We start from the raw sequence: 8,428 nt of genomic DNA, 5'->3' as shown, positions 1-8,428 counted from the left end.
TCACATCTTGTGAACTATAGAAACAAACACTAGCAAACACATTAGTCCACAAGATTATGTTGATCATCAAACACCAAAATTACTTAGCCAAATGGCTCGAGGTCCATTTTCCTTATAGGCTGGCAACGGTCGGCTCGGTTGATTAAGGAAAGAAATCAGTGATTGTGTAGTGTTCGGTGTGCACTGGACAATCTGGTGCACCCACGGACAGAAGGCAACCAGGGCCTTCCAAATGAAGATCAAACGGCTCCTTGGTCCCTTGGGGCTATAAAAGAACCCCCTAGATGCATGGAGCTATAACACAAGCACACTTTGAGCAATCTACAACTCCTAGGCTCCGCGACCATGCTGTAGATTCATTAGATAGAGATTTGAGTGCATTCTTGAGTTGTGACTCTGCCGTTTTGATTCCTGCGCTCTCTTCTTAACTTGTGTGTGTGTTGGTGTTGTGATTGAGTTCTTGTGTGTGTTTGTACCCTCTCCTTACTCCGGTTTTGATTAAGATCATTTGTGTAAGGCGTGAGAGAATCCAACTTATGGTGATTCCTCACAAACGGGATTGGTTATAAGGAAGACATATGTGGTGCTCAAGTTTCCACGAAATAAAATTGTTGTCTCTTGTCCTTTTATTTTATTGCGATTGTTGACTTCTTGAGTTCTCATATTCACTTGCATTATTGCTCCTAAGTTTAATACACATCTCGAAGGAGCAATCAAGTGAAGAGTTCTCCTCTCTCCATCTCTACTCATAACAACTTGGTTTTAGCTTTCACTAACACTCATTATAAACCAAGTTTGTGTTGTTTAGAGCTGATTTTTGCAGGATCACCTATTCACCCCCTCTAGGTGCTCTCATAAAGTAATCTACTAATAGCCTAACTCCACATAAAGTTAGTCCGCCTTAGCCAAATGGGGCATTTGTCGAGTACGTTGATGTGTACTCACCCTTGCTTTCACATAAACTCTAGGTTGTCCACATTGCAACCTTTGCTCATGAGAAGAAGGCAACGAGGTAGATTTCTAGGAGTTCCAAGACTACGATGAGTTTTAGAACTAGATTAGCATTATCCCCAGTCAGCTACCGATGGAAGGCCCCTTCAATTTAGCTTCGTTTTTGTTTAAGCACTTTGATTTATGTGAAGTCTATGACTATGTGGATACCTTTGACATTAGTCTGTAATAAGTTTAAATACTCTTTATGTTATTATGTTATTCGAGGACTATGTAATGATGAATCATTAATGTAATCGCTATGTGTGTGACTTCTGGTCATTGCACATACATGGTTCGCATTCGGTTTTCCTTTTAAAGCTAGGTGTGATAGAGAAGGAGGCGATCCCCAGCAAGGTGGTATAAGTCGAGGCGGCCAACTTAAATGATGATGAGATGGTGCTCGTCATTAAAAGATTCAAGCAAACATTGAAGGAGTGCAAAAACAATGACAACAAGCCAAGGGGGAAGCACGCCTGCTTCAAATGTGGTAAGACTGGTCATTTCATTTCTAATTTTCTAGACACCGATAGTGAAGACTAGGAAAAGGACAAAAGGGGAAGAAAGTGGAGAAGAAGAAGCACTACAAGAAGAAGAAAGACGAAGCCCATATCGGCAAGGAGTGGGACTTAGACTGCAGCTCCTCTGACTCTAGCGATGAAGATCTCGCCATAGTTGTCTTCAACAAGACTACACTCTTCCCCAAGGTCAACGACACATGCTTGATGGCAAGGGAAAAGAAGGTACTTTATAGAGATACTCTTAAATATACTTTCTCTAGTGATGAAGTATCTAGTGATCATGAGGAAGATATTAGCATGGTTTTTAAAGGCCTTGATAAATCTAAAATTGAAAAAATTAATGAGTTAGTTAAAGCCATCAATGAGAAGGACAAACTCTTGGAGAAGTAAGAGGACCTTCTCTTTGATGAATATGATAAATTTGTCAAAACTGAAAAAGTTTTAGCTCTTGAAGCTGAAAAGAATATTTTTTCCCAAAAAAACTAAATGATTGCAAGTCTTCAATTTCTAATCTTACTATGTCAATAATGATTTAAATGCTGAGATTATGAAATTGAATGGATGTCATGGATCTTCATCTTTTGTTGAGCATATTTCAATTTGCATAGATGTAAAGATGTCGATATTGAATATTGAATTTCAAATGTTGCTATAATTGCTAGCTTGAATAAGGAAAATGCTAAATTATTTGTTCAAGCTAAAACTTGCAAAGAAGAACTTGAAAAATTAAAATTTGCTAGGGGAGCCTACTTGAGTGGTAGACATCACAGGATCAAGGATGGTGTTGGCTTCCAAAAGGGAGCTAAAGAGAACACCAAGATCCAAAAGAAGGGCAATGAGTTTCCCAAATTCATTAAGGAAAAGGGAAAGGCACCTATGGTTAATGATGTCAGTTCTTGTGTTAATACTCATGTTGCTTATTTTGTTCATAATGCTTATTTTTCTCATGCCATAATTGCTAGTTCTTCTTATTTATCATATGCTAAAGCAAACATGCTAGAAGTAGGCATAATGTTCATCATGCTAAATATGTTCATGCTAAAAATGCTAAAAAGAAGAATGCATCAAGTGGTCCATCCATTATTGATCATATTTTTTATGTATCATATATTTTATTCTATAAATCTGGCAAAGTTGTTGCCACCTTGTTGGACCTAAACACAAGAGTGACAAAACTTGTGTTTGGGTTCCAAAAACTAATGTCACTAGCCTAAGAGGACCCAACTAAAATTGAGTACCTAAACCCAAAGCCTAAACTTGTTTTGTAGGTATATGCGTCCGGGGGCACAAGCTAGGTAATTGGCAGCGGATGCACAAACCAGATGATGGGTGAGAATAATATGTTCTCATCCTACAAAAGGAACAAGGACTCCCAAGAGCTATCACTTTTGTCGATGTGAGTCAAGGCAGGGTGAAAGGGCTAGGTAAAATAGCTATCACCACTAAGCATTTAATTTCTAATGTATTTTTGGTGGAATCATTATATTACAACATGCTACCTGTTTCTCAATTATGTTCCATTGGTTATAATTGTCTTTTTACTTATTTTAGTGTTACGGTCTTTAGAAGAAGTGACGATTCAGTTGCATTTAAGAGTGTATTAAAGGTCAAACTTTAGCTTGTAGATTATCGAATGATAATATTGAACTTGATGCATGCTTAATTGATAAAACCAACATGGGTTGGCTATGCATCGTCGCCTAGTACATGTTGGGATGAAGAATCTGCACAAACTTCTGAAGGGAAACACGTTTTAGGACTAACCAGTATGTGTTTTTAAAAAGCATGCCATGTGCAGTATGCCAAGCAAGAAAGCAAGTTGGGACCAAGAACGTAATGACGACATCAAGACTATTGGAGTTGCTACACAAGGACTTATTTGGCCACGTTGCTTATCTTAGCATCGGTGGGAGTAAGTATGGTCTTGTAATTGTTGATGACTATACTCGCTTCACTTGGGTATTCTTTTTGTAGGATAAAAGTGAAACCCAAGGGACCTTGAAGAGATTCTTGAGGAGAGTTCAAAATGAGTTCAACTTGAGAATCAAGAAGATTCGAAGCGATAATGGAATGAAGTTCAAGAACTTGTAGGTTCAAGGGTATCTTGAGCAGGAGGGAATCAAGCATGAATTCACCTCTCCTTATACACCACAACAGAATAGTATGGTGGAAAGGAAAAATAGAACTCTAATTAATATGGTGAGGACCATGCTTGAAGAGTACAAGACATCGGACCGGTTTTGGATGGAAGCTATCAACACGCCTTGCCCTGCCATTAACCGGTTGTATCCTCATCGACTCCTCAAGAAGACTTCATACGAACTCCTCACCGGTAACAAAGACATTGTATCGTATTTTAGAGTATTTGCGAGCAAATGTTACATTTTGGTAAAAAAAAGGTAGAAATTCTAAGTTTGCTCCTAAAGTTGTAGAAGGGTTTTCTTTCGGTTATGATTCAAACACAAGGGCATATAGAGTTTTCAACAAATGCTCTAGATGTGTTCAAATTTCTTATGACGTTGTGTTTAATGAAACTAATAGCTCTCAATAAGAGCAAGTTGATCTTGATGAGTTAGATAGCGAGGAGGCTTCAACCATCGCACTGAGAAACATGTCTATTGGAGATGTGCGGCCACAAGATCCGCTACAAGAACAAGACCAACCATCCTCCACACAATCTCAACCCCCTACTCAAGATGAAGAATAAGACAACCAAGTTGATGACAATGATCAAGGGGGTTGAGGAAGAACATGACAAGGAGGAATAAGATGAAGTTCCACAAGTGCCACACTCGCGAGTCCACCAAACTGTGCAAAGAGATCATCCGATGGGAAAGATCCTGGCAGACATTAATAAGGGAGTAACTACATGTTCTAGAGTTGCTAATTTTTGTAAACATTACTCTTTTGTGTCTTCTGTTGAGCCTTTCAAAATTGAAGACGCTTTGAAGAATCTGGACTAGGTGATGGCCACGCAGGAAGAGCCCAACAACTTCAAGAGGAATGAAGTTTGGAGCCTAGTGCCACGTCTGAAACGGAATGTTGTGGAAACCAAGTGGGTGTTTTACAACAAACAAGACAAGGATGGTGTGGTGACAACGAACAAAGCTATACTTGTGGTAAATGGTTATGCCCAAGTCGCAGGTTTGGGGTTTGATGAGACATTTGCACATATAGCTAGGCTAGAACCAATTCGTATTTTATTAGCCTATGCTACTCACCATTATTTAAATTGTTTCAAATGGACGTAAAGAGGGCATTCCTCAACGGACCCATCAAGGAGGTCTATTGTAGCACCGCGAAAATTCAATCTAGAAAATTTCTTAAACTTGTTATAAATTCAAAATGAATTTTAAAACTTTGTTAAAAAAGTTTGTATACGAGTTGATCTCAACAAAGAAAATATGGTGGTCTATTTCTTCTCTAGAAGTCTCCCAAAATATCGTACAAATATTTTCCAAGTGATTCTTTTCAAATTCTTCTGAAAATAATGTCTAAATATTCCTCCAATACTTCTCAAAATACTTTTTCTCGAAGTACCTCAATTATTTTCAAAATCCATACAAATATTTTCTTGATAATTTTCCTTGCACCACTTATGCTCATACGCATACATACGCCTCCGGTGTCCTACGACGAACTCTACAAGCTAATTTCAGTTATCTCTCGCTAATCGCATGCTTATCTCACATTAATCATCGGACTTCTCTCATTAATCCTCCACCTTCCCTATAAATAGAGGTAGGGGTGAAAACGGAAATGGTAATTTTCGGATATCGGGAATCATTTTCGAAGTTTTACCAAAATTTAGGTCTAAATAGAAACGAAAACGGTTACCGAAAATATGGAAACGGAAACGATAGAAAAAAATCAGAATCGAAATCGGAAATGGTTAGTGTCTCTTCTGACCGTTTCCAGAAATTACTGTTTTTATTCGATATTTTACTGTCGGTAATAAATTCGGTATTTTTCAGAAAAATATTAAATCTAAACTCATCTTTATAAATTCACAATAAATTCATCTTAGCTTAAAAAATATAAAAATTTTATTATTTTCCTAAAATCAAGATCTATCTAATGATATATAGTTTAGAATTGTTTGAAACTTTTATAAATATTATTTATGTTTTCTTAGATGTTATTACTCTTGATACATATATTCATAATTTTTTTTAACAAACGCAGGAGAGTTGCGTGTCATTATATTAAGAAGAAAAAAAACATAGGAGAGACAAGACTTGTCAACCCCTAAATACAAAGGCCCCTGGGCCGAGACCCCCCTGACATTAACACTACGCACCACACACACACATAGCAACAACCCGACCAAAAAACGACCACCAGCAGAAAAACTGCTAGGGTCCCCTAGGAAGCTGGCGCAGCAGGAGGTCCTGCAGAGCTGATGCACCAGCCAAACACCAAACACTGCCCTCCTCAATCACAGCACTCTGAACTCGCTGGGTGCAGGGCACAACCCCCTCAAAAACACAAGCATTACGGTGCTTCCAAATCTCCCAAGCAACCAAAATGATCAAGGAGTTAAGACCTTTTCTTAGACTCTTCTCCACTTTCTTGATACTTTGGCACCACTAATTTGAGAAACGAGTGCATCCATGCTGAGGAACAATGGCTAGGAGACCTAAATTGTGTAGTATGGACGTCCATATCTGCCGAGCAAACACACAGGAGACAAGAATATGCTGGATGGTTTCCTCGGCCTGATCACACAGAGGGCAAACAACTGGATGGGGCAGACCTATTTTTGCCAGTCGATCAGCTGTCCAAACCCTGTTTTTGATTGCCAACCATACAAAGAATTTGCATCTTAAGGGGGCCCATGTCTTCCAGACACGTCGCCAAGGGCCAAAATGGATAGACCAACAAAGAGAGCATCATAGGCCGATTTGCTACAATAAGTACCATTAGCAGAGAGGCGCCAGATGTGTTGGTCTGCGATGTCAGGTTGCAGAACTACCCCATCAACCAAGTTCCATAGCTGCAGATACTCCACTAGGACCGTTACAGACAATCCTCCCCAAATATCTGACACCCATTGACGATTTGTGAGCCCCTCGGCTACTGTTCTTCGCTTTAAAGCCCTTCTAGAAATCACCTGGATAAGGGTTGGACAGTGTTCAGCCACAGTTTTACCAAGGAGCCAACGATCAGACCAGAACATCACAGATTAACCACTGCCTACCACTGAGGTAATAGCCACATCAACGAGGGCCTTTGCATTACGGTGCACTCGAATAGGGAGACCAGCCCATGGCCTTGACGCGTCAGTCTTCTGTAACCAAAGCCACCTGGCACGTAAGGCCCAACCAAACATCTCCAGGTTGAGAATACCCAGACCACCATACTTGAGAGGCCGCTGGACAGCTTCCCAGGACACAAGACAGTTACCTCCATTTGCATCACCTTGCCCCTTCCAAAGAAAGTCTCGTCTCCTCTTATCGATTGCCTTAAAAACCCATTTAGGGGGTTCTAATGCAAGCATAAGATAGATAGGGACAGAAGACAACACTGTCTTAACCATGACAAGACGACCAGCCCGGCTGAGAAGATTGGCTTTCCATCCTGGAAGTTTATCAGCAACTTTATCAACAAGCGGCAAGAGATCAGAGTTAGCAAGCCTACAGATTGATAGAGGAATCCCCAAGTAAGTGCAGGGAAAATTTTTTGTAGCACATGGTAATAAGGCAGAAATGGTGGTCAGTTCATTCGCTCCACATTGAATTGGTGTAACAGAACTTTTGGAGATGTTCGTTTTTAGCCCAGTAGCATGACCAAAGATGTCTAAAATGCTGATAATTGCTGAGATATCCTGATGAGAGGGCCGCATGAACAAAACAACATCATCAGCATAGAAGGAGATACAATGTTTGGCATGTTGATTTGCAATCGGCTGCAGGATATGTTCCTTGAAAGCATAACTGACCATAGCATTCAAAGCCTCCATGACAAGGATAAACAGCATGGGGGACAAAGGATCGCCTTGCTGAAGACCCCTATGATGCAGAATGTATTCCCCAGGCTCGCCATTGACAAGGATCCGTGTAGAGGAAGTGCAAAGCAGCAGACTAATAAGGTTGCACCAGATTCGACCAAAACCCAAGTGTTGTAACATGTCAAGCAAGAATGGCCAGGATATTGAGTCAAAGGCCTTGGAAATATCCAACTTCAGCAGGATGTGAGGCTCTTTTGTGTGGTGTAAGGATCTGGTAAGTTGCTGCACCAGTAGGAAATTGTCTTGTATACTCCTTCCTTTGATAAAGGCACTTTGGTTGATAGAGACCATACTTGGCAGGTCGGGTGCCAATTGAGCCGCTAGCACTTTGGTTACCAACTTAGCAAAGCTGTGAACAAGGCTTATTGGCCTGTAATCCTTGACCAGCAGGGCATCCACCTTCTTAGGCAGGAGGGTGATAAAAGCCGTGTTGAGGATTTTGAGTTTGGAGACATGCCCACATTGCACAGCAAGCAAAGCACCCATCATATCCTCCTTGATGATATCCCAGCAAACCTTATAAAAACGACATGTGAAACCATCTGGCCCAGGAGCCTTGTCCAAAGGCAGATCTTTTACAACTGACCAAACCTCCTCCATAGAAAAAACAAGCTCAAGATCCCCCAAATCATGTTGTTGAATGCCCAGGCTGCGCAGGTCCAGGGCGTAGTCCCTATGTTCAGCTGTACCTAGCAGGTTATCATAAAAATCCAAGGTTGCTTGCTGTTTTTCTTCTTGTGATGTGACAATACGTTCCTCAACCTGAAATTTTGCAATAAAGTTCTTTTTCTTGTGGTAGCGGGCTTGCTGATGAAAGAAAGAAGTATCAAGCCACCAAGGGGACACTAATTATATTGACTACGCCAAGTAGTAAGAATACAATTAGAATGTAAGTGTCATATCATTA

The sequence above is a fragment of the Zea mays genome, chromosome 1, assembly GCF_902167145.1.
Source record: "Zea mays cultivar B73 chromosome 1, Zm-B73-REFERENCE-NAM-5.0, whole genome shotgun sequence".
Taxonomy (NCBI): domain Eukaryota; kingdom Viridiplantae; phylum Streptophyta; class Magnoliopsida; order Poales; family Poaceae; genus Zea; species Zea mays.
This window is presented reverse-complemented; position numbering follows the sequence as displayed.